Consider the following 26,496-nt stretch of genomic DNA (forward strand, 5'->3'; position numbering starts at 1 on the left):
GTGTCTCACGAAAAGAAACTAGCAAGCTGACATCAGGGTTCTTTGTGCTGAGAAGGATCAGTCTAGCGAGCCAGGCTATGTACATCTGTGTGCGGATGTACATCAGGGAAACTAGGCTGGACCAGCTCCACGGAAATGATCCACAGCTCCTGCCAGCTCCCATTGGATTGCGCCCCCGGGATTATAGGACATAAAGGGAAACAATCAATGTGGCCCCTAATATTCAGGAATGTGCTGGTAAGCAAACACAAGCTCCTGCTGACGTTATTTACAAATCCCCTGGTAAGTGACAGATAACGCAGGAAATCCATTTGTACTCAGAGCTCACGCTCCTGGCTCAGTCTCCTGGCACACGGCCCTCTTGGGGTCTCTCCTCCCCTTGCTGCCCCCTCCAGATCCCAGGCTCTGTTCTCCCCGCCCTCTTCTTTTTACTTTAAGGCCCCTCTGCCCACTTGTTTCTGTTTACTGCTAAAATGTGAGCTTTTCACACTTCAACTCCTGCTCTTCACACAGCAAAGAATCTGGACCATAGTCAGTTCACGGGCGGGCTCAGATTACTGACATCATGACATCACTTACTGTCATGTTGTGAACAGGCGTCCAACTGTATGCAGAATATAAACATTATTATTATTATAACAAAAGACTGGGTGACAGTACACCCTCGTACAGTGGACTACCAACTTTTTTCTTTCCCAGAGCAATGTTAGCAAATGTCAGTGAAAATAAAATAAACAAACACTTTTATCTTGAAAGATTTATCTGTTAAAAATTAGAAACTCAGGTGCCAATCAAGTGGAGAAGCAGGGTGGGGGGCATAGAAAGGAGCAAGATGGGAAAGGCACTTCGCTGTTAATTGTGGTTTGAATATTTTAAATAATCTCCTTGTTGTACATTTCCTGTTTGGGGATCTATCCATAGGTGACCCATCTTATTAAATCACTCTTTGAAGTCACTAGACACAAGCTACTAATCTTAGTGAGCTCAGTTTGAGTCCTAGACCTGACATTTGCCATCTGTGCACGTCATAGAGTACGTCAATTAAAATGTCTAAGCCTGATAAAATAACAGTAATGTTAATAGAATATAGTAGTAATAGAAATAATATTAATAATGATGATGATACATGCCCAGATTCCCTCATCATTCATTCAACAAGTATTTATGAACCCCCTACGATGTGCCAGACACTGTTCTAAGTGCTTGGGATACACCAGTGAATGACGCATCAAAGATTCCTGCTCTTCTTCAGCCTGCATTGGGAGAGGTGGGTGGACAGAAAGTAAACAACAGCATCATAAATAAGTAAACTAAGTGGTGTGTTAGAAGGTGATAAGTGCTGTAGAAGAAAAGAAAAGTAAGGCAGGGCAAGAAGGATCAGGCGGGCGTGTGGGTGCCTAGGAACAGCAATGAGAAGGTGAGACGGGAACAGACTCCAGTCTTGGATGAGGGAGTTAACCAAGCAGCAATCTGGGGAAAGGGTGTTTGAAGCTGCAGGCAGGGCTAAGGCAAAGGCCCTGGGGCAGAAGTGCTCCTGCTGTGTTCTGTGTCTGCCGTAATGCAGAGGAGAGCAGAGAAGAAAAAAAGAGTGCTAAGGGGTGGAGGGAAGTTGAACTTCAGGTGTGGCCTATGGAAGGACCTCCCAGGATCCAGTCAGATAATAAGGCATTGCTATTTATTGTAATCCTTACTGGCTTTATTAAAGAAGCTGAGTAATTCCTCTTCATCCATTCCAGCTCCTGTTGGACGGTTTTTTGACTTACTCAGTAAGCCCTCTCTTCATTATTTCTGTTTTTCCCAGTAGACCCCCAATGCCCCTAAATGAAATAGGGACCAACGCTCTGTCCCCTGGTGGTGAACTGAAGGCAGCTGAATCCTGGTTCTCCACAATCTGCAATGAACGGTAGCTCTCAGACTCCCTCTGCGTCCACCTACCATAAAGAGATGGAAGGCTAATGAGAACAGGTGCCTGGGCTCGCTCTTTCTCTCAATCCTACCCACATCAACAGCTATCCTCCCTTTATCGGCCAAACAAGCAGCCTGCTGAGGGAAAGCTGATTTCTAATCTAATTTGAGCAAAATCAACTTTTATAAATAGAAGAAGTCCTCACAGTATGAGGCTTGGGAGAGGGAACAAGGTTCTTACTAATGACTTTAGAGTACAATCCAGCTTTTCTCATTGCTGCTAAACTCCTCAGTGGTTGCTGCTTAGTGCAAACTATTTGCTGTACCTGGTGTGTCAAAGAACAATAAGCTTAGGGACAGGCAAAGCCCCTTTGTTCCTTAAGTATCCTAACCTTTCCCGAGGCAGGAAACCTAAGCAAAGGCTGTAGCCAGCAGTTAGTCTGAAAAACTTCTAGACGGTTTTATTCAACAGTGTGCCTACCCACCACAAAGTATATGCAGAGAAAGGGTGGATTTAAATTCTCATTTCTTTTCTTCGTGAAGATAGGAAGGTTGTTACTTCTTTTTAAAGTGAAAATAGATGGTTTATACAAAATCTGTATTTTTCTCCTGTACCTGGACAAAACTCACACATACAAAGATGTTGCTTTTTTCCACAAATGATCAACTGAGTTGACCATGTTGATTCATGTATTTGAAAATTGGATGGCTTCACTTTGTCATTGCACAAAGTAAACTAGTGACATGTGAAAGCCGACATACATATACATACACACACGCATATTTTTTAAAAGTCTTTCCCAATTTTCATAAGCTTATGCCTCATGCAGCTCTACTCTAAGCAATGCTGTGCAGTGGCATTTCCTTTGGCCAAGTTGGTCTGAATAGACCTGTGGGAAAATCTGAAAACTAAACCAAAAAGCAGTATAAAATTGGCTAGTTTCTGGGTCCTACATAGAAAGGAAACAAGTTGGGCTTCTTCCACTATATCCCTTGCCTAATTGTGAAACAAAGGCTGTTCTTTGGGCTCTGGTGGACCAGCTTGTGGGCTGCAAACTTGGGGAGTTTGTAAGTGAATGTTCTGCCTTCCTTTCTCCGTATCTTATACAACTATTTAGTAAAAAGAGGATGGTTAACATGCAGGCTCTGGGCTGCATGCTCAATGCTGACAAGCATACACGCATGCACACAACCCCACCCCCAGCAGGAGAGAGAGCGGAGAGAAAAGGAAGGAAAGCTAAAAGAAAGTTATGGGGTAAAATCCAGCTTGATTGCTAAGTTAGCTAACAAGATGTAAAGGAACAGTCTCCTATACGCATTTAATGTATGACCTGACTACAATCAAATCCCAGTGCAAGATGCAATTCTACTTAAGACGACGTAAAACCAATGTCCAGTGGATTGAGTGTGATCACTGTTCCTTGGGGCCACAACAGGACATGTGGACTTGGACAGACATAAGGCAGATGGCCAGGTTTTTCACTACAACTTTGCAAAGAACAGGGTTGATATGGGTCTGATGAAACAAGTTGCGAACTCAAGTACAACAAGCATTTATAATTATACAACAAACAACTGTGGTTACAAACACCCTAGAGATGGGTGTATCAGATTCTATGCCAGATGCCTTCACATATATTAGCTCATTTGTCATGATAACAAACACATTTTTAAAAAGATTATTAAGATTATGGAGGCTGATCATAAGACAAAGTGGTGGAAACCCTGCAAGAAACACATTAGAATTTCCCACCCATTCATTTTTTTTTTTTAAATTTCATTTGACAATCAATTAATAAAACACTTGCTATATTTTAGGCATTATTCTGCATGCTTTATAACTTTCAGCTCATAAAAATATGAGAAAAAAAATAAGGTGGTGTCTTAGCTCAAACAGCCATAAGAGAAAATACCATAAACTGGGTGGTTTATATAACAGACATTTCTCACAATTCTGGAGTTTAGGAAGTCCAAGATCAAACAGCCAGCTGATCTGGTTCCCCAGTGAGAGTCCTCAGCTTGGCTTCAGATGGCTACCTTCTCACTGTGTCCTCATAAGGCAGAGAGAGAGGAAGAAAGGTCTCTGCTGTCTCTTCTTATAAGTGTCTCACCCTTGTGATCTCATCTTATTACCTTCCAAAGGCCCCATCACAGTCACACTGCAGGTTAGGGATTCAACACATGAATTTTGGGGGGACACAATTTAGTCCATAACAGGTGGATTCTATTATGTCCATTTTAGAGGTGAGTAAACTGAGGCACAAATAGGCAAGTAACTTGCCCAATGCCACACAGCTAGTAAGAGAAAGAGACCTCAGAGCCTGGATTCAAACCTAAGATTCCATCATCTTAACTACCGCATTGTGCTCTTTCTCACGGTGAGGGAGTTGAAAGTTACATTAGAGTCATGAAGGTTTGAATGTCCAGACATCTGTATTTAGACTACCCTTGTGTTTCATTCTTTTGTCTGGGTCAGTGGCTCTCAAGTGGTGATGTCCATAAGTAATACTCTTTCCATGATATAAAGACTTTTGAGAGTAAGTTGGATCAGAAGTGATTTTTGGCCAACATGCTTACTTTAGAACCACGTTTGTGTGGATAATACATTCAGTGTAAATGGAAAATGTATATTTATCACCACAAATATAATGAAAGAAATTTAAAAGCCCAGTTTTTATTTTATTTATTGTCCAGTGGTGCCTTTGAAAATGAGTAAACTAATATTCTTTGGAAGGGGTATGAATAATGCCAGGCCAGGAAATATCATTTAGAGTGCCCTGGGCAAGGCGCTTCATCCCACAGGCTTGAAGACTCGATTTAAGCCCTCCTTGGGTCTCATTTATCCCAGTTAACTGTGTAAACAGTCTGTTTTTAACCCATGGAAACAGAGATTTCTCTATTTCACTAGAGTGTGTAGATGGGCCCAAGAATAAGCCGTTTGCTTAGGCATAGCTGTTTACACCCACCATGACTGATAGCTTCATTTAACATAGTAGTGTTGGGTTGGCAGTAGGATCTCTGTTGAGAAGAGGCTGAGGACCAAAATAGTGTACAATCAAGGAACAAAACCAAATCTTGTTTTGCTATGTGTTATAAAGAATAGACTATTATTTCATATTACTAGGTGAGTGAAGGAATTGGCTATACTGACGGCTGCCATGGATATACACTGCTCCAGCTGGTCCCACATTACAACAGGAACCAGTGATGTCAAGTCGAGGAATATCAAATGAAGGGATTTGGCTTTACTAACTGGTGGAAGTCTGTGTGTCAGCATCTGAGACCAACAGAGATGTTCACAATCATGTTTATGTGCTTCAAAATGCAAGAGACTTGCCACTGTTATGGCAGGTATACAGGGCCAAGTGGGCAGAGGGGTGCCAATAATACAGTCCTTGCAGTCTCTTTCATTTAATTAATTAAATGTTCATATGAATTAGTTAATAATTTTTTAATACTTATGCCTTGTTTAGGCCTGGCTCTAGTCTAAGTTATATTTCCGCAGAACTGACCCAGAATATTGACCCACAAACAATGGTTCATGGGACTTAATTTATTTTATTTTGAGATTTAAAGAGATAAAGTTAAGGATGTTTCCATATTTTTGTAGATTTGGTGATCTGAATTATGTACTGCTCAAGATTTAAATTACTTTAGATTCTTAGACTCTTTATTTGTGTAGAATCATCTTGCTAGGCAATCCATAGCTAGCCTAACTTAAGATATTGTACATGAAAAATAATAAAACTGCATTTAAAAATATTCTGTAATTCAGATTTTTTTTTTCTAATTTGATTCATCTGATAGTTAAACTTAGCAGAGTTTTAGGTCATATTATTAAATGATACTTTAAAAAGTTAATTTGCTGGACAGCAACATTTGGGTACTTTTTTCTTCTCTGCCTAAGAGAATCTGGGTGTAAATTAAGTAGACTGAACATCGGGCCATTATGACATGACTACTAACTGTTCGATAGAGTAGATCCAAGCACCAGATGTCCACTGAATGGCCAGCCAATCATTTAAGAGTAGGAAGAAGCTAGCCAATTGCAAATAAAATACTTGATTCCAAATATCTCCAGCATAGAAACATCTGAAATACCTTCTATAGTCCATCTTCCAGTCTTTCACATTATGTTTCTCTCAGTCTGTTCCATTATCATTCATTCTCTCTTTTACTTCCTTATTTTTGAAGAGATTATGAGGTCAATTTTCTATTCCATCAGAATAACAATGTCATTCATTTTGAGCTGGCCAGAAAATACAATGTCCCCTTCTTGTGTGTCCTTCCAATGCAAAGCCCCTAGCAGCTGTACTGAGGTTTGACAGGAAAAGCCTCTCCTCTCCAGATTATTGGGTGATTATCATACCTACCCTCAAGAGTAGTGACGCAAAGATATATGAGTTGTTGATACACGTAAAACTTTAGACAGTGCCAGGTACACAGTGTGCATTCAGTAAGTGCTGGCCATTTCTATAAGAGGCCCTCTAGCTGGTAGTCTTCCAGTCTAGACTCCTGACCCAGCTGCCAGGGTTCAAAGTTCAGCTCTGCCTCTCAAAATAGCCATACACTTTAGGCAAGTTACTTATTAGGTCAGACCATATGAACTTTCTGAGAGTAGATCATTTTTGACCTACAAAAACGGCAGCTTCACAGGGTTGAACCTAACACGAATATAATATTCTCTGTGCCTCAGTTTCCTTACCCATTAAAAATAGAGGCAACGGGCTTCCCTGGTGGCGCAGTGGTTAAGAATCCGCCTGCCAATGCAGGGGACACGGGTTCAATCCCTGGTCTGGGAAGATCCTACATGCCACGGAGCAACTAAGCCCATGCGCCACAACTACTGAGCCTGCACTCTAGAGCCTCCAAGCCATAGCTACTGAAGCCCCGTGTGCCACAACTACTGAAGCCCGCACGCCTAGAGCCCATGCTCTGCAACAAGAGAAGCCACCCCAATGAGAAGCCCACGCACAGCAATGAAGAGTAGCCTCCGCTCGCTGCAACTAGAGAAAGCCCGTGCGTGGCAACGAAGACCCAATGCAGCCATAAATTAATTAATTAATTAATTTTAAAAAGAGGCAATGACCCTACCTCATAGGATTGTTATGGGGAATACATGAGTAAGCATTCAAAACATGTGGGACAATGCCTGATTACAGAAAGTGCTATTTAAGTATTTACTATTATCATTTTTATTACCCTCACATCTCACTACTGCTTGACACAAACTTTTCCCAAGAATAGCCTGCTTCTGTCAATCAGCCTTTCTGTCTTGCCTGCAATGCCACTCTCTCTCCTTCAAAGCTTGGTCTCAATTCATGTGATCGACTCCCCCACTCTATTCCATTTCTGCCATGTCTCTTGGCATTTGTTTATTCACTAAGGACAAGTTATTTTACATCAGCTGACAGTGGTTCCCATGTTGTCTTTGTCTTCTTCATATATTGACCCTGGAGTGTGAGGGTCCAGGAAGGTTATGACATTTCTCCTGTTTTAATTGTATCTTTTCATGTGGTGATTATTTTATATCTTTAGAAAAATTAAGTGATCTTTAAATGTGGGACCCCTAATGCCTTCCTATGTTTTTTAAAAAAGACTTAAAAAAACCCTTGAATAATGGACATCCACATGCCAAAAGAAATAAACATTGACCTAAATCTCACACCTTATGAAAAATTAATTCAAAATGGGTCACAGATCTAAATGTAAAATGTAAAACCATAAAACTTTTAGAAGAAAACACAGGAGAAAATCTCTGTGACCTTGCATTGGGCAAAGATTTCTTAGAAATGACACCAAAAGCACAACCCATAAAAGAAAAAAAACTGTTAAACTAAACTTCATAAAATTTAGAACTCTTCTCTAAGAAAGACATTGGTAGGAGAACGGAAAGACTACCCACAGACTGGGAGAAAATATTTGCAGAGATATATGTGATAAAGGACCTGTGTCCAGAATATATAAAGAACTCTTAAAACTCAACAACAAGAGAGCAAACAAGTCAATTTAAAATGGGCAAAAGATCTGAAGTCACTTCACCAAAGAAGACCTATGGGTGGCAAATAAGCACATGTAAAGACGCTCAACATCACTAGGCACTAGAGAAATGCAAATTAAGACTATAACAAGATATCACCACAAGTCTATCAGAATGGCCAAAATAAAAACGAAACAAAGAGGAAGAAGAACAACAAAAGTGACAATACCAAAGAGGATGTAGAACAATCAAAACTCTCATACATTGCTGGTGGGAATGTAAAATGGTACGATCACTGGGAAAACAGTTTGGCAGTTACTCAAAAAGTTAAACATAGAATTACCACATGACCCAGAAATCTCAGTCCTAGGCATTTATCCCAGACAAATAAAAATTTATGTTCACACAGAAACTTACACATGAATGTTTACAGCAGCTCTATTCATAACTGCCCCAAACTGGAAGCCACCAGAATATCCATCAACAGGTGAATAAGCAAACTGTGATACATCTATACAATGGAATCCTATTCAGCAATAAAAAAGAATGAACTAATAATACAAATTATTGATATGCAACACCATGGTTTACTTTCAAGGGCATTTTGCTGAGTGAAAACAGCCAGTCTCAAAAGGTTACATACTATACGACTCCATTCATGTGATATTCTGGAATATAGTTGTCAGGGATTGGGGTCAGGGGGAGTCTGATACAAAGGAGTTTTTTGGGGGTAATGGAATGACTCTGTATCCTCATTGTGGTGGTGGTTACAGAAATCTATGCATGTATTAAGACCCACAGACCTGTATACAATCACCACTACCAAAAGCCAATTTTATTATACGCAGATTAAAAAAATATAGCTCCTTGCTTATTTTGATACCTAGATCTACCTTGGTCAATAAAGCAGAAACCTGAAAAAAAAAACTTGAATAATTTTAGGTTTATAGAAAAGTTGCAAAGGTAGTACAGAGAATTCCTGTGTACCTTTTACTCAGTCTCCTTTAATGTTAAGGTCTTAAACAACTATTGTGCATTTGCTGAAATGAAGAAATTTATATATATTGGTATATTACTGTTAACTAAACTCCAGACTTGAGTCAATACTTAATCAGTTTTCCACTAATGTCCTTTTTCTCTTCTAGGATCCCATCCAGGATGCTACGTTGCATCTGGTCATCAAGTCTCCTTAGTCTCCTGGTTTGTGACAATTTCTCAGTCTTCCTTGTTTTTCATGATCTTGACAAGGTTTTGAGGAGTACTGGTCAGGTGCTTTGAAGAATATCACTCAATTTGTGTTTGTCGCATTTTTTTCCCCTCATGATTAGACTGGGGTTATGAAATTTAGGGACGAATACCACAAAGGTCAAATGTCTGTCTCATCATATTCTACTGAGGGTAAATGACACCCACATGACTTCTCACTGCTGGTGTCAACCTTGATACCTCCCTGGGTTATTTAACAAAGTAAAATTTTTACATAGAACTCTCGAGGTATTAAAGTTCCCAAGAGACTCTTCAGAGATAGTAAGTAGCAAGATTCCTAAAATCATAGTATTTTGAATTACCAAACATGCTTGTTCAGTTGTTATCAACCTTATCAGACCCAACACCTCTTTTTTATAGTAAGTATTTTCTACTGCCTCCTTTACTGTTCTGAAATAAAATTACTGATGGCATAATTTACTTGTGTGCATAATCAGAAAAACCAGAAAAATCAATATAATGTCCTAATTTTAAAATAAAGGGAAAATAAAAAGGCCAGTGATTTATAATATAATAATAAATATTTCAATATATAAATGCTCAGGTCTGACTATTCCACAAGCCACAGTGAAGTGGTCAGATGCTTACACCTACATGAAGAATCTCCACGTATGAGAGAGACACAAATGCAGACTGACAGAAGACTCAAGTATAATGGGCAGGATTGTCACTGGTGAGTTGATTTTCTAAAAGGGTGAACAACCCTTGGGAAAGTTCCAAAGCAAACAAAATACCACTGCCGTCAATCTTCATGGTGGTTTCATTCCTGGAAAAATTTACTGCTTATTAAAAACATGCAAAAATATTGTATCTTTAAATGTAAAACAGAGCTAGGCTCAGATAATCATAGCCAGGTTTTTCACCTACATGAATGCCTGCAGGGACTCTGGAAAGCTGTGTGGGACAGAGAACAATGCTTGATTGTGGGAGTGGCCTGTATATTGCAGGACAGGGGCCCTCCCTGGACTCCACCTACTGAATGCCAGTGTCCCTCCCAATCAGGGAGGGCAAGCAAAAACACTCCTCGAATTTCAAGATAAAATTTCCAAAATATGGAGGCCATGCTGCCCTGTCAAGACCACCACTCATCTAGTTTAAGTCCAATCAATTCAGTCCACAGCAAGGGGCTGGGTTTAGGTCCACGTAGCCAGCATACGAGGGCAAAGCTTAGCCTGAAATTCAGGTCTGTGCTCCTATCCTGCATGATTTGGTGCTTGCTGAGCCCTCAACAGTACCCATGGTAACTGTTGGATTGAGGCTGATTGATCAAATCATGCAATTCACATCACATACACCAACACACACATAAGCATGCACACATATATACACTACCACAACCACCACTGTCATTACTATAGCTAAATTCCTGTACCAAACCCTTCAAAGATTTTCCATTAAATGTAAGAGAAAACTCATATCCTTACACTGGCCTAGAAGGCCCTGGACAACTTGACCTTCATTTGCTCTTCAGTTTTTTTTCAAACTATATTTTCCCCTATATGTTATGCTTTTACCATGCTGGTCTTCTCCCAGTTACTGGCAAGAATTACCTCCTTCCAACCTCAGGGCCTTGGCACAGACTATTCCTCCTCCCTGGGTTCTTCTCCTGCTCGTTGCTTGACAAACTCCTACTTATTCTGCATAGCTTAGCTCAAAAAGTCACTTCCTCAGAAAGCCTTTCCCTGAGTCTCCATGTCTGATGTTCTCATATCACCTCTATTTCTTGAACACACACTTAACAGAGCTTATGATTAAGTATCTCTGTGATTCTATGCTTGTTATCTGATGCCCCCACTCAGATTTTACTCATTACTGTACCCCCAGCACCCATCATAACGCCTGGAACAGAGTAGGTTCATAAACATTTGCTGAATCCATGAATGGATGAGAAATTGTGTTAGCTGTCCAAAATGACTTTTGGGTTGGCTAGAAGGCAGACACAATAGGGCAAACAAGATCGTCGTTTTTCATTATGATCAGCAGCAACAGACTCTTGGTTCTATTTTGCTGTAAAGAGAGAGAGGCATACTATTATTTGAGACAGATTGTTTTGGCTTAACTGTTTCAATGGGCTTTGTTTGAAAAGAACACAGTGGAATAGAGGATGCTGGAAAGCACCTTGTTGTTTGGATGACTCAAGGCTCCTGCACCTATTTGGAGCTGGCTTCCCTGCTGGAAGGGAACAGAGGCTCAAGCAACAGATTTGCAAACTTTGGCTTTATAGGACTCAACCCTACAAGCAACCGCACTTCATCCTTTCCCTGTTTACTACCAATAACACCTTATCTCTGATTAGTCCTTGGTATTGTGCCTTTTAAAGTGCAAATTTTGGGACTTCCCTGGTGGCGCAGTGGTTAAGAATCCACCTGCCAATGCAGGGGACATGGGTCCGAGCCCTGGCCCAGGAAGATCCCACATGCCGCGGAGCAATTAAGCCCATGCGCCACAACTACTGAGCCTGCACTCTAGAGCCCGCAGGCCACAACTACTGAGCCTGCGTGCCACAACTACAGAAGCCCGCGTGCCTAGAGCCTGTGTTCCGCAACAAAGAGAAGCCACCCCAAGAGAAGCCCATGCACCGCAACGAAGAGTAGCCCCCACTCGCCACAACTAGAGAAAGCCTGCACGCAGCAACGAAGACCCAACACAGCCACAAAAATAAATAAATAAGTAAATAAATAAATAAAGTGCAAATTTTGTTTCATTCTTTCCCAAACTTCCAGTCCTTTGGGTATCACTTTCATTAATTTGGCATATCTGCACATCACCAGGGTTATTATTCATTAATGTTTTCTTTGAACACATCACACCTTGACACTGATGCAGATTTTAGGTTCATCATAAACACTAATATGCATGAACTCCTGTATTTCTTGGGCTTATTATACCCATTGGGGAAAGACTGCTCTTTTTCTTAACAGTGTTCCTGGCGGGAGGTTTACCAAGCCAGACCTCCTTACTGTCCTTAATTTGTTAAGAATACTGAAGCACAGAGAGGTTCACTAACTTGCCCAAGGTCACAGAGTTATCAGAGGTGACAGAACTGGGATTCAGAGTTCCTGGTTCTTGGTTCCATCATGGGCTGTCCCTGCTACAGTAACTCAAACCATTCTTAACTGAGTTCTGCATGCATACCAGGCACTCATTTGTAAATGTGAACTGCTAAGGGACTAATAATGATCACTCCCCAAAGCAAACTTTTCTGTAAGATTTTTTTCCCTGAGTACGTTATACCCAGTGCACAGTGCTGGTATCTCAGGGCTAACACTTTTTAGCTGCCTCTTCCCAATTTGTAATCTTCTGACCCATCTGTGAACACGTCTCATTTACAAGTGCTGTATTCTTGTTTACATTACTAAGATGTTCACCGTTTTGATGATGGATGCTATCTGAGATACTCATAGCGACAGGTAAATCTCCTCTTTGGAGGTACAATGTGTTATTCATGTGGGTGTCTAATTCATCCATGATGGGTGCTTCTGAGAGTGTCCAAAGTATCACCATCCCAGTGTCGAAGGAACCCTTCAGTGAGGCCACAGGATGGCTCCAACAGTGGAGGCAGCTCCCTTCCTGATCCTGGAAGCCACCGGCTTCTGGAAGATTCCCTACCCTCCTATCAGCACATGGTGGCATGCTGTTTCCTGAATGACTGCAGAGTTGTTGATCTGTTCTTAAATCCAGTCCCTAACTTAGAATTAAGCCACACATTTGCACCCAGGATTTCCACTATGGCATGTTAATACCAACCTGAGCTGCTTTAGATCTTAAACTCTAGTCACACTGGTATCCTTTCTGATCCTAGTTAAGCACAACTAATAGATCATTTTTACCACATGGCTTTTGTCCTTGCTGTTCCCTCTGCTGGAATGTTCTTTCTCCAGTTCTTGCCACACTTGTTTTCATCATTCATATTTCAATACAACCTTATCACTTCAAGGTCTTCCCCTGACCATTCTATGTAAAATTGTACCCTAATTCCTTGCCCCAATGACTCCCTAGACTACTACTTGGATTTATTCTCTTTATGGAACCTATTACTATCCCAAAGTATCTTATTTATTTGTTTACTAATTGTCTACCTCCCTCCTGCCCCCAGTAGACTATAACTCCCACTAAGGGAAAGATGAGGTCTCTCCTGTGTACCACTTTCTCTCCAGGGCCAAGTAGAGCACTTGATAAGTAGTTGCTAAGTAAATGAATGCATAACTGTGGTCCAGTCACTGGAGCAAGGTGCAGGGGAGAAAGAAGGCCTGTGGAATCAGATGGAAGCAGCCTTCTGTTACAGTGTAGAAATGAGAGCACTGACTTAGCAGTTAGACAGGTCTGGGTTCCAATTCCGCCTCTGCAACCCTGGCTGTGTGCCCGAAGGAAGTTATTTAATCTCTGCTCTTTCTGTACATCAACAGTAAATCAGGATTAAGTGGGTTGCAGCATATCCTGTGCCTGGTCTGGTGCCAGCCACTGTAATAGGATCTCAACAAATGTTAATTGACTTCCCTTTGCCTAGAAATGCCAGAAGAAACCCATGAAACTCATGACACAGCCTTTGTAACACACCTGACAGCTAATAAAGCACTCAGGCATCCTTATATTTAGTACAATCTGCTTAAGTGCAACTGCTGTACATTTTTCAAAAAGCAGTGACATTTTCGACATTTGGTTATCTTATGTAGACTCCTGACAGGTTGTATAATCTTAAATCCACTGAAAAGAATCTAGTCTTTTAGTGCCTGACCTGTTTGATGGAGATGTCCCCCACCCTGTATATTCAATTACTCGCTGTATAATAGAACCGCATGCGCCATACACAGTTCCTCTGGTCGTTGAACACTATGTTCCTCAGGTGGCATCTGTGACTTTGAAGTACTTGTCAGCAACTGGCTTTCCTGCAACAGTACTGCAACCACTTAGTTCACAGTGGCGTTTTACTTCTAAAGCCCTTGTTCAGAATATTAAAAAGGGCATGCCACAGACTCTATTCCTTTGCTTCAAGGACTGTGATTTTGTAAAGCTGGATCCTGTGGTCTACTCAGGAGAGAGTCACTGGCTCCAGCACAATGTTTAAAAACGGTTTTGGATTTGGTCCAGTGGTGTTAAGTTGGTCAGTAACTGTAACTATTGAGTCTGATTATGGGGAGTGTGGTTCTCCTTCCTGCTTCATCTCAGATGATGAGCTAGACTGATTGAACTGGACAATTTCACAGGACTTCTGAGGTCACTGAAGCCACTTTCTCTGGTCATGCAGGATGATCCTTTCCTATTAAAAAATCACTGACATCTCTCAGATAAAAACTTGGGAAGTGTTTGCTAGATTTTACCTGGATCAGCAAAATATTTGGTGAATTCTGAATGATAAGTTAAGACCTCTGGGTTCTCCTCATTCTTCACCGCAATGGTAGCTGGATTTATTCCATCCAAAACTGGTCCCCAAGAACAGGAGATGGGACCTACTGGTGTTTGCTAAAAGTGGCTTGTCATGTTGACCATTCTGACACCATAACTGCATGATGTCCTAACTTGGTCTTTGGTCTGAAGATCAAATGAGTGAGCAGAGTGGAGAAAGATGTGAAACTCTGTAAGCAATGGCAGATGGGGGCCTAGAACACTGTTCCTGGCATCAGGTAGTGAGGACTTGGGATCTTTTCAGATCTGTCCTTTAGGACTTTGCAGATGTTGACGGCAACTACCTTGTGCCATTTTTTTTTGAGAAGCAACAATAAGTTGAATTTTGGATTCTAATAAACCAGGTTTTCTCAACCTCAGCACTACTGACATTTTGGGTTGGAAGGTTTTTTTTGCTTGGGAAGTTGCCCTGTGTAGTAGCATCCCTGGCCTCTACCACTAGATGCCAGTAGCATCTTCCGAGTTGTGGCAAACAAAAATACTTCTAAGCAGTGCTAAATGTCCCCTGGGGGTGGGGCTGGGGGGCAAAATTGCCCCTGGTTGAGAACCAGTGAGGCAGACCTAACTGTGGGAGATTCTGCGGTCACAAGAAAACTTCTTTGAAGGTATTCCAGCTTCTGCTGGCTTTCCCGGGGCTTTTTTAGACCTTTGAGTTCCCTGGGAAATAGATTTTTAATGGACCTGAAAATAAATAAAGGATGAACTAAAGGAAAAGGTGAGAGAGGGTGGTACCTGAATGCATGTGACTCCTCCCCTCTGTCTTCCTCTCTCTCTTTTGCATCTGTTAGTCTCCTAGCAGGAAGGGGCGGGGTGTAGGTGAGGAGAAACCTGGCTGAACTGGAGAAGCAGGAGTTGGGAACTCCAGCACCTGCAGCCTGAACTGGGGGGAGCCTGAGGCTTTTAGAACTTCAAGTAGTCCTGATATTTAAATTCAGGCATCAGCAATTTATTGCAGACAGCATAGAAGATGGTTTTTGGAGGCAAGCCGGGCATCTGCCAGGGCCCTTGGCAAAACTGCAAGGTAGGCGTAGCTGCTTCTGCCACCAGCTCTCTTTCCGAACCTTCCCCACACCCCGTCTCACTTTCCCTGCCCTCCAGGCACACAGTCGCCTCACGATGCCCTCTGGCTGCTCAAAGTCTGCCTCACCCTCCGCTGGAGCCATCTGCTTCCTTCGTGACCTGCCCCCATTTTAACTTTCCTTCCCTGAATGATGATTTCAGCTTTTTTGGGGGGTTAAGATGAAAGATTCAAATACTTCACACTAAGGGGAGAACAGTCAGTAGGTTTAACCCATTCAGGGGATGTTTTGACTCTTCAAAACTTGCTATTTCTCTTTTAAAAGACATTTTGGAACAAAGGGCTTTTCTATGGCTCACCGAGCTTCCCTGAAATGAGCGTCACGGTTGTATACTTTCCAGCCACAATATCCCCACTCGGCATTCACAACCTGCGAATTCCATAAACTACAGCCTTAACTTAGAAATGAGCTCCACACAAGGTAAGCTGTACCTTTCCCATAAGAAAAGATTCAAATTCCTTAGCCTGGCATACAAAGGCTTTACAATGTACGTTTCTAACCTCTTCTCCATTCATTGACTCAAATATGGTGAAAAAGATGGACACGAACCCCGGCCTTCACCCTCCCAAAATGCATATAGTCCAGTGGGGGATACACATAAGAAACCAGAAAAACCCAATATGGTGCCATGTGTTAACCCAGGGTAGGTAAAGGAGGCTTGGGAGCACCTTGTAAGGGGGATTAACCCTAACTGACCGGTCCAGGGAGGGAGTCTCACTTCTCTGCTGTCTCCACATGCCTACACCTGGCATACCTTGTCACCTCTCTCTAGCTTTGTGCATGATGGTCCCTCTGTCTAGAATGCCCTCTTTATGATCTGTCTGGGAAACTCTTAATACCCTTTATGATCCAGCTTAACTGTTACCTCCAGGAGAATTTCTCTGGCTGTACTTTGCCTTCTCTTGTTTTTCCACTTCAACACGTTCCCCTCACCCCACCAACCCTCAAATAAAAGTATGTTCTTAAAAAAAAGAAAAAAAAAAAAAAAGTATGTTCTTTCCTTTGAGCTAAGTCCTTATACATCACGTCTATGGAAATATATATCATACTGATTTGTTTACTTGTCAATCATCCCTATTAAACATTTTTCGAAGCCAAGGCAATAACGTATGTTTCTTTTTACTCCCCAGCTCCTCGCACAGTGCCTGGCACACAGAAGCGCTCAGTAAATGTCACTGAATGAATGAATCCATTCTAACTAGAACCTAGAAAATGTGATAGCAGCCTGTCTGCTTTATTCCTTTTTATATTACATTGTGAGATACATCATATACACAGAAGAGTCCATAAAACATATATGTCCAGTGTAAAATGAAAACCCATGTAACGACAACCCAGGTCAAGAGATAGCTCCTCAGGTTTTGACCCATCAGTGGATGTCATGTACTTGAACTGGGTGTGTCACCATGGCAAGGACTCACAATTCTATACCTGATCTGAAGTTACTGGGGTCTTCTGCCAAGCATGCCCTCATCTTGAACCTCAGGCCTGATACTCTAGACACCAAATATCTGGCTGAAGGCCAAGCGATTCAGTCAAATGTCACTTGCCAGACAGAGTCTGAAATCTAGCGGCAGGAAGCTCTTCACTCCACTGGACAGTATCTTGTAAAAGATCTTGAGCACCTAACTTCCCCCTCCTCACTGAGGCTGCAGGCTTATTTGGACTCTTGTCACATTTGAGAAAAAACAATTAACATGTGAATCTTGCTGGCCCTGTCTGTTAATAGTTAACCTGTGTGGAGGTCAGTCTATTTTTTGGTTGTTGTTGATACAGGTCAGTTAAAATCTTGCCACGTTATCAGAAGGGATGTACTCTGCTCTGCTTTGAGTGGAAATCAGCCATCTGCCTCGTTGCATTTGGTCAGAACACTGTGCCTGTGGAAAGGCCCGTAGTTACACGATGCATGGCAACCACCTCCAGTGTGGCACAACGTGGAGCTGGCAGGGCTCTCTGTTTGGGTCTCATCCAGTCCCACTGCTGGGCTCACACAGCTCTCTCTTCCTTCCTCAGCTGCCCTCAACAACCAAATGCCTACCCTCCCTCCCTCCCTTCTTTCCTTCCTCCCTCCATCCCTCCCTCCCTCCCTCCTCCCTTCTCTCCCTCTCTTCCTTCCTCTCTTCTAGCTACCCAACAATCAATCTCTGCACATAGTCTAGAATGATGACTTGTTCAATAAATATTTCTTGAATGTGGCTGTAATTCTCTTCTTGAATACAAATTCAGCTAAATTGCAGGAAGTTATCAACTCTAGGATCCCATTTGAGTTCACTTTTCTGTGTGTGTGTGTGTGTGTTTGAAGTATGAATCCATGATCACTACATTTGACTTAACCCAAATTTTAAATTCCTTTATAATAAACTTTTCACCCTCTCAATTGAAAATTTTCAAATTTCTTTATATGTATCATTGAAATCTTCTTTTTTTAAATTATGTAAAGCAGATAACAACCTTACTTTCTTTCTATTCCTTACGTCAAGGGGTTTATTTCATGCACCAACTGTTTCCTGAGCACCTACTTTGTGCCAGACAGTTTGAGATGCTGAGGCTACAGTAGGGAACAAGGCAGATGTGCTTCCAGCTCTCACAGAGCTGGTGTTCTGAAGGACTAGAACTGAGCTGTCCCATAGGGTAGCAATTAGCAATGTGCAGCCCTTTAAATTAAAACTTCAATTAATTAAAATTAAACAAAAATTCAGTTTCTCATTCACACCGGCCACATTTCAAGGGCCCGCTAGCCACGTGTGACTAAAAGTACAGGACTAGATCAGTTCCACCATCACAGAAGATTCTACTGGACAGGGCTATTCTAGAAGAACTTGCAAGACCTACTACCATTCTGAGAGTTTAGGAAATCCCCGCAGCAACACCATGAGACGATTTATGATTCCTTCACATTCCCTTTGAAACACAGAGGTTACATCTAGCATGCCTGGCGCCAATGAGTTTATTTTTATTTGGGGCATCCTGTTTTTACTTACAAGATGGTTAAATCAGTGTGGCGGGATAGCACTATGAAATGCTCATTCACATTTCCTGCTTGTTTTGCAAGCAGGTAATGGCTCTGTATCAGGGAAGGAGGGGTTGTAAGGCACAACCCAGAGACAGCCTTTGAGTCTCTGGCTGCTTTTGTGGTCCGGATGTACAAGCTCTCAGGACTTTCAAGCATTTGTAGAAGGGGTAACAGAGAGAGGAATTTGGGAATAGATGAAATTATGCTGGCAGGAGCAAGACTGGAGGGGAGAGGAAAGAAATGTGTGTCTGTGTATACGTGTGAGGGTGTTTGGGAGTGAACGCCAGCTTGCATGTGCTTTGTGGGCTCAGGCTGCGTGGTTTTCCTGGCAGTTCTTTTGTGGGTAGCAGGGCCCCAGAGGGAGCAAGTGTCTAGGATTTGGGACTGTGGGGAGACCTCATAAGTCAGCTACACTTGGAGGGTCACACTGACAGGCATAATGGACATTTTAGCAGCAAACTGTGTGGACAGATTACTCAGAACTACAACCTGCTCCCACCCCCCCAACATTAACCCACCTCAGGGAAGGTAAAGAGGGCTGAGCCTGAGGTCATGATTTTCCCCCAGCATAAGGGGGTAGGTGTTCAAAAGAGAAATAAGCAGAATTATAATAAAAAAAAAAAAGTTGATTTTCTGGCAGCCTCTGCATCTGTGATCTGGGAGCCACACCCATTCCTCAGGCACCAGAGCAATTTGTCCCCAACACAATTTTGGAAACCTGAGCAATGACCACTCTAGTCTGCCTCTGAGACCTAGATCTCATCAGCCTCATCTGGCCTCTTATGCTACTAGGGCTCCAGTCTCCAGCTGCCTCAAAACTCTGGAAAAGTTATTCCCACCATACCTTTCTTACCTATGATCCTCTATATCTGCAATGCAAACTCCTCTGGTTAACTATCCTGCCTTATGCTACTGTCCTCATATGATGTTGTGCTTTCTGCCCACTGAATTTTCCCATTTCTCCCTTTCCTCCCTTTCCCCAGAGCCTTCTGGAAAACCCTTACCACTGAACACAAACTCCTCTGCTTTCTTACACTTAACATAAGAACAATACCCCATTTTCTTGGCTTAGCTAAACCCATTTTGTAGGAAGACATCACCTCCCTGTAACCTTCTCAAATGGAAATCCCACATTTCTGCTCATCTGCCAGTGTGGTTCCCATAAGTAATGTCTGCATTCTCGCTGATACTCTTTGCCTCTTCTAAACCACTGCTTTTCACTGTTGTGCAAAAAGCCCTTTCTCCTTTGGGTTTCAGGTCATCCTGCTCAAAGTCTTCCCCTCTCTTGTCATTATCATGGACACTTCAACATCTGTAAGTGACAAACACAGAAGAACCTAGCTTCACGATGTGTGACCTTGATTCCAGCATATCCTAGAACCCATCCTTATAGCCACTCCTGGCTCTTATCATTATCCTAAATTGTTCCACCTCTCAATTTTGAAGGCCAGTTTACCATTCTCTGACCACAGCACGTTATCATCACTACTCTCAGGATCCTTAGTTCTCAGTGTCCTTGGTGTTCAAGTTAGAATTCTAGTCCTTTGATTATTCTTTTTTCCTCCCAGGTACTTACCAACATTGTACCTTTATTTTCTTCACCCCCCATCCTAGACCTTATAATGCAAAACTTTAAGAACCCTTGCAAGCCTCTTCAAAATCCCTAGGCCCCTTTCTTTCTGCTGTAATGGCACAAAAAATCTTCAATCTTGACTTAATCCACCGATTTGTTTTTCCTGATCTGGGCTGCTAAGTCTTGACTGAGAAAACAGACAACCTAACTATGCAAAGAGGCAGCCCTAGGCAATTCTTTGATATGTATGGGTCAGTGACTTTCCTGAGGGGTGATTACAAAACAATACTCTTCTTTTCCAAGCCTCACTGCATTGACACCCCCGGCCCCATACATATACAACACTTGTCTCCCTCCCTTTTCCCTGGTAAATGCTTTGCCTTGCTACTCATTTACTCTTAAATCACTGTAAATGATTTTTGCACTCTCCACTGAAATGCAAATTCTCTGGCCAAAGTCACCAGTGACTTTCTAAAGGTCAAACTGAATGGACTCTTTTAAATATTCACCTAGTTGCACTCTTCTCTTGCATTTGATACTGTTGACTCCTCCATTCTCAGTGTTCTGCTCTGGCCTTCTCTTCTCTCTCTACTTGTGCTCTCTGGAAAGCTCACCCACTCCCATGGCTTTGACTGGTGGTTTATATTCTTGACCCCCAAATCTATATCTCCAGTCCAGCTTTTTCTACTTAGCTCCAGAGTTCTATAAACAAAATAGCCTTCTTCATAATTTTTTTGGAATTCCAATGGAAACTTCAAGCTCCATCCAAGCCCAAGTGAACAAGTCCCCTTCCCCCCACAGTTCCTCCTCCCTGCTCCTCTATCTCAGTAGATGACAGCACTGTTTAGACTGAGCCAGAAACCTTGGAGTGAACTTCATCTCCTCCATCTTAAATCCTCATCCACTTCCTGCACTCCCGCCTTCTGCACCATCTGACTTCTATCCAGGTCCTTCTGATTTTACCTTCCTGAAGTTTCATGCTGCCTATCTTCTCCATCCCAACTGCTACTGCATTAGCTAATGTCCTCCCACCTTCCATCTCCATCCCTTTTATGGACCCTTTACATTTTGCTTGATAGCTCCAACTAAAACATATATCACATCATGGTACTACCCTGAGCAGGGAGTATAACTCCGCTAAGATCTATACTCCTGTCTCTCTTCAGACCCATCTGTCCTGCTTCCTGCCTCCTGCCTCTCACCCTGCAGTCAGCCATATTAAACTACCTGCTGTGCCTGGAACTTTCCATGCTAAGTCTCGGTTTGGAATGTCATTCTTCTCCTTCACACCCCCCTGCTCCCATCTGTCTAGCAAATATCTACTTAAATTTCAGGGCTCAGCTCAACCTTCCCACTCTTTGCAAGGCTTCATCTACTGTGCTCTTCCTTTCACCCCAGGCAGAACTGACAACTTTCTTTCTGGGGCTCCATCTCCACATATATGGACCACGTCAGTCTGCCTCTCCTGGACTGTAAATTCCTTGAAGACAATGTCTCTGTCACATGCATCTCTGTACCTCGATGCTCAGCTCATAGTAGGAACAAAACAAATACTCATTGACTGAGAAATGAACAAATTAAAAATGGAGCCTAACCTGTGAGCAAAGGCTAAAATCAGTATGATGACAATGGAACAAATGTTGGTTACAATAGTGAAATGAATCATCACAATGGCCTGTCTGCAGATAGTTCTGCTGTTTGTAAGCCCGCTAACCCTCAGGTTGCATTAGTAAACAAGTCGGGCGGGGATTCTCTAGAGTGTAAGCTGACTTTCAGGGACAGAAAATGGGGTGGTGCCTCCTATTGGCTTGCTTCCTTAGCAATTTGCAAAAACAAAACCCAGCAAAACAATACCCCCTTTCCCAAAAGTTGGCACAGGCTCGAGTTTGTCTTTTCCAAAATACTTTCTTTCGTCAGGGAACACTCCCCACGCCACAACTGTCAGGCATAGTGTGCTCTGAATCCATTAGAGAAGGTCAGTCCTGAATACCAAACAGATGCAGAGCCCTGAGTTTCCAGAACTGGAGTCTATGGATTGAAATGCATAACAATAGTCATCTTCTCTGTTCTTGCTGTTCTAAGCTTCACCATAAGTAGGCATATTTTAGAGACTGGCCTTGAGCTATCCTAATTTCCACACCTGAAGTGAGCAACAAATGATTTGAGACAGAAAAGTAATACAGGAGAATGTCTGAGCTTTACATGCCCATGCATGCTCCTTGTTTCCTGACAAAAACAACACTTTAAATCCAGTCAACATCACAGAGACAACAGGCCTATAGAGTTTTTGAACAGCAAAACTTCAGTACTAAATAAATAAATGAGCAAAACCAAATCAAACCAAACAACAACACAAATATCCCTCTTACTCCAGATAACCTATTAATTTCAGACGGAAAGGCCCTAGGCAATAAGGGAAATAAAATGTGATCCATGCATTAAGTAGGTTGGATGGTTAATTTAGGGTGAATAGAAACGGCTAAATAATAAGTTGTCACGGTAGAAAGTAAGTTTTGGACATTCTGCTTCCACATTACTAACCAAACTTGTGAAAATACTCAGAGAGACAGAAAAAAGGACTAAATTTAGATGCTGATTTAATGTATTCAAGAGCATGATTCATTTTCCCCCTGCCCTGGTACAGCCTGGGGAATCTGTGTGTATGGCAGGCAACACAAGGATGCCCAGTAAATAAAGGGAAGTCTCATTCATTCAGAGGCTCGAGGAAGCTAGAGACACCCCATTTTCTCTGCCAACAGAGGTGAACTTCCAAGCACCTCACACACAAAAACGTAGAACCAGATTTCTTAGCTGGCGAAAATCCATCTAATTTTAGCTTTGCCCCCGCCTTGGCATGAATGTGCTGGAAATTTATTCTGTTGCTCCTCTACTCTCAAGTGGTTTTTTTCCCCTCAGGCTCCAGTGGGATCCTGACCAGCTCTCAGAAGCCATGCAACATGGGTCATTTAATGAGATGCCCAGAAGGATATCATCATTCGGTAGCAATGCTTTTAGCAACCTGGAGCCCAAGTCCCCTCACGGTAGCCCATAGATTGGGTCTTAGAGAGCTAGTATATATAACATAAATACCTGAGATGATTTTGGGCTATGTGAAAAAAACAAAAACCAGAAACCCACCAATCAGACAATGACAGCAGGTTCAATTCCCATCCATTAATCAGGGTGTTAGGCAAAGTGTGTAGACGAGCAGATCATCACTGTTCCTTCCTGAGTTTCATTATCTGCTGTTTCCAAACACGTTCTTGCACTCACTTCTGCTCCCAACACCAAAGCACATGTTTTAGCCTCTACAGATAATTGAGATTAAGGCTGGACTATCGTTTGTGTTAACCCAACTTGGCTTAGAGGTCAAAGTATATGTCATTTTGTAAATTTACATTCTTTTTTTCCTTTTGCTTTTAGTCTTTAAGCACATTTGGAAAGTAACCTTAGAAGTCTCATTCTAGCTTTTTTGGCCTTATTGATAGTCTCTGGGTTTAGGACTAACTACAAGAAAAAAATGGAATGTATATTAAAAATCTGTAGTTGGGTAATATTGCCTCCCAGAAGTGAGGGCATTAAAGCTGTCCTCCCTTCTGAGGTGTGAGACAGATGTTAATAACCCACCCCGAGGGCCCCAAGATACAGCCATATACACTCACTTAATTAAGAAAGATTATTTCTGCAAACATGAAATAGGTATAACAATTTTGCAGCTAAAAACAAAAAGAGTTAGACATGGAGCGCGTGCATTACGTTGGAAATGAGCTGCTCTGAGAAGGTGTGCGAGAATGAGCAGCACTTGGAGAGGTGCCCACAGGGCACATCCACAGGATGGGGTTGGTGGACCCTGGGCAGGGCTGTGGGTCCAGGTGGATATGAGATCCAATCAGCCTGAATACATGCTTCACAAACCGACCTGGACACGGCACGGAAAGTAGGCAAGACACCGCAGGGCAGCATAAATGATTTGTACCTTTCTCAAATAGCTCGGTACTTGGGTCTCCTGGGCAGTTCTGAATGTCCGGGCAGGGCCATCACCCAATCCCCCTTTGGCCCACTCAGTGCCATGACATGAGAACCAAATCATTTAGAGGACAGGGATGTTCAATGACTTTGGCCAAGTGTAATGACAGATTTGGGGGCAGTGTTCTATGCCCATTTGAGAAAGGACAGATACTCTAACACTCTAGACAGAAAACTGGCTGATTTAGCTTAGAACAGTGGCCACCATTGCAGCCAATTTCAGAATATCAAAAAGGAAGGTAAGTGGTCGGGGGAAGGGTGTCATGAAGGTTACATCCATCCAAGGCTGAGTTGGCTACATACTGGGATATGTGGGATATGGGGTAGAAATTTCTTCTCACACACATAGAGCACCACAGACCTAATTAACAATGTGGGAAATCTGTATTCATACTTCACTCACACAAAACACTGCACTTCCATCTCCAGGGTTTTTTCAAGTTCTAAACTACAATCAGCCCTTCTTTTAAAATAACAATAATAGAACCTCTGATTCAGCCAGATGGTGGTGTTTGTTGCACTAGGCTGGGTTCATAGTACAACATCAATAAATGGCCACTTGTAGACGGACGGACAGAATCCCACTCATAAAGCACACCTACACCTCCCTCCTTCTCCCATCCCAAAATGTTGCATTGTCAAAAGACCCATGGGGGCTTAATTTCATTTGGGGAAAGAAAGGAAAGATAGAAAAAGTAAAATAATGTAAGTGGAAAAGCAATTTCTTGGGGAAAAATAGTACATTTAATTTCTGAGGAGAATGATCATAGGTGGGCTTTTTAAGTGTTGTTTTGTGTTTAGGGACCATTTGAAAGAAGGAATTCAAAAGAGTTTTCCCCAGCCCCTGGAAAGCTGTCTTGGTGAAGGCTGCACATTGTCAAAGATATTCCAACTGGGAGATGGAGTTAAAATTCTTGCTCAGTGAGATGGCTAAGTCTCATGAAATGAGTATTTGTTCCAATTAGGTGTTACAAAAAAACTTCTTGCCTCAGATAACTCATTGTGAGAAGGAAAGAGTATTTGTTCAAAACCCATCATGGAAGGGAAAATGAGAGACTGGTGTGTCCTGTGGCCAGTGTACACATGCTCTTCACAGGCCTGTAGGACTCACACTTTTTGGTGCTTTGTCCTTATTTTCCTGGTCTCAGTCCTACCTGGGACTGGCAGGGGTGGGGTGGGGGAGATGCTGACTAGTCTTTGCTCCTGTTCTTAATAAGCTATACTACCTAGTTATGTAACCCTAATCCATGTCCATAGTCCAGAGCTCAGATGGCTGGCCTGTCAGCAAAAAATGTTAGAAAAATGTTAATTCAACAATGTTGGAAGGATGTTATTTCTAGAGTTAAACTCCTCAGGGAAAATGAGAAATGGTTGCTCCCGGGATTCAACTCCTCCAAACTGAAAGATATTTCTTTCCTGATGCTTTCTTCCCAAATAATTTCCCAGTGCCTGGTATGTCCTGACATTTTATCCAAATAAAATGCTGGAACAGACTCCTAGAACACAACTATCTACAAACTCTGTACAAGAAGGGTGTTTATTACAGAGAATCAGCATCTATTAGGGCATGAAACATCGGGGGCCTGCTGGCACTCGCTCCTCACAATGAATCACTTCATGATATAGATACTATTTTTTTTTCTGGCATTTACAAGCAAGCAACTCATTTTATAACCTAAGGCATTTTCCATACTTCCAGGCAATGAATACTAGCTTCTTTTGAGTCTCAACAGCACATAATTTAAGACAGTGGGAAAAGGAGCTGGAGAATAGTTTCCAGTGCAAGGAAAACATGCAGATGTTTGCCCTCACTCTTGAATTCTGATGGCGAAATTGAGAATTGTTTATTTGTTCTGAAGTCAAACCCAAGGAATTTATTTTTTAAAGGCTGGGGGCTGGGGTAGGGTGGGGAGTAGTGACATAATATACTCCTAATATTGAAATATTCAACACATGGCCCTAGGATTTTGAATCCCCAAAGAATTTAGACCTTTTTAAATGGTTCATTCTTGATCAAATTTGGCACATCAGATGTCACAGAAAGGACATACCTGAAAAAAGCACCCGAGGACTACTTTGCTAAAATTGTATATTCACCTTCTGTAATTGTTTTTTTTTCCTCCAAGATAGCAAGCTAGGAATCAGTCCTCTATCTTGAGCCATTTATTGAAAACAAACAAATGAACTTGGAAAAGATGACCCAAATGAAGTTAAATACCTGACTTTGGTGTATGAGAATCATAAACTTGCT

The 26,496-nt window shown here is 42.1% G+C and overlaps 1 protein-coding gene and 1 long non-coding RNA gene across 18 annotated transcripts in view; one reads left to right on the plus strand and one right to left on the minus strand.

Moving 5' to 3' along the window:
• Positions 1-26,496, minus strand: part of TRPM3 (transient receptor potential cation channel subfamily M member 3) — a gene marked incomplete at its 3' end in the record, with an annotated part of 933,308 nt that overhangs the window by 32,619 nt on the left and 874,193 nt on the right. The window lies entirely within an intron of this gene.
• Positions 1,938-26,488, plus strand: LOC309633142. The gene is made up of 3 exons (XR_014247341.1): positions 1,938-15,575; positions 15,898-16,053; positions 17,410-26,488. It is a non-coding gene; the product is annotated as an uncharacterized lncRNA (long non-coding RNA).

This window comes from Balaenoptera borealis, assembly GCF_965194805.1.
Source record: "Balaenoptera borealis genome assembly, chromosome: 8".
NCBI lineage: Eukaryota > Metazoa > Chordata > Mammalia > Artiodactyla > Balaenopteridae > Balaenoptera > Balaenoptera borealis.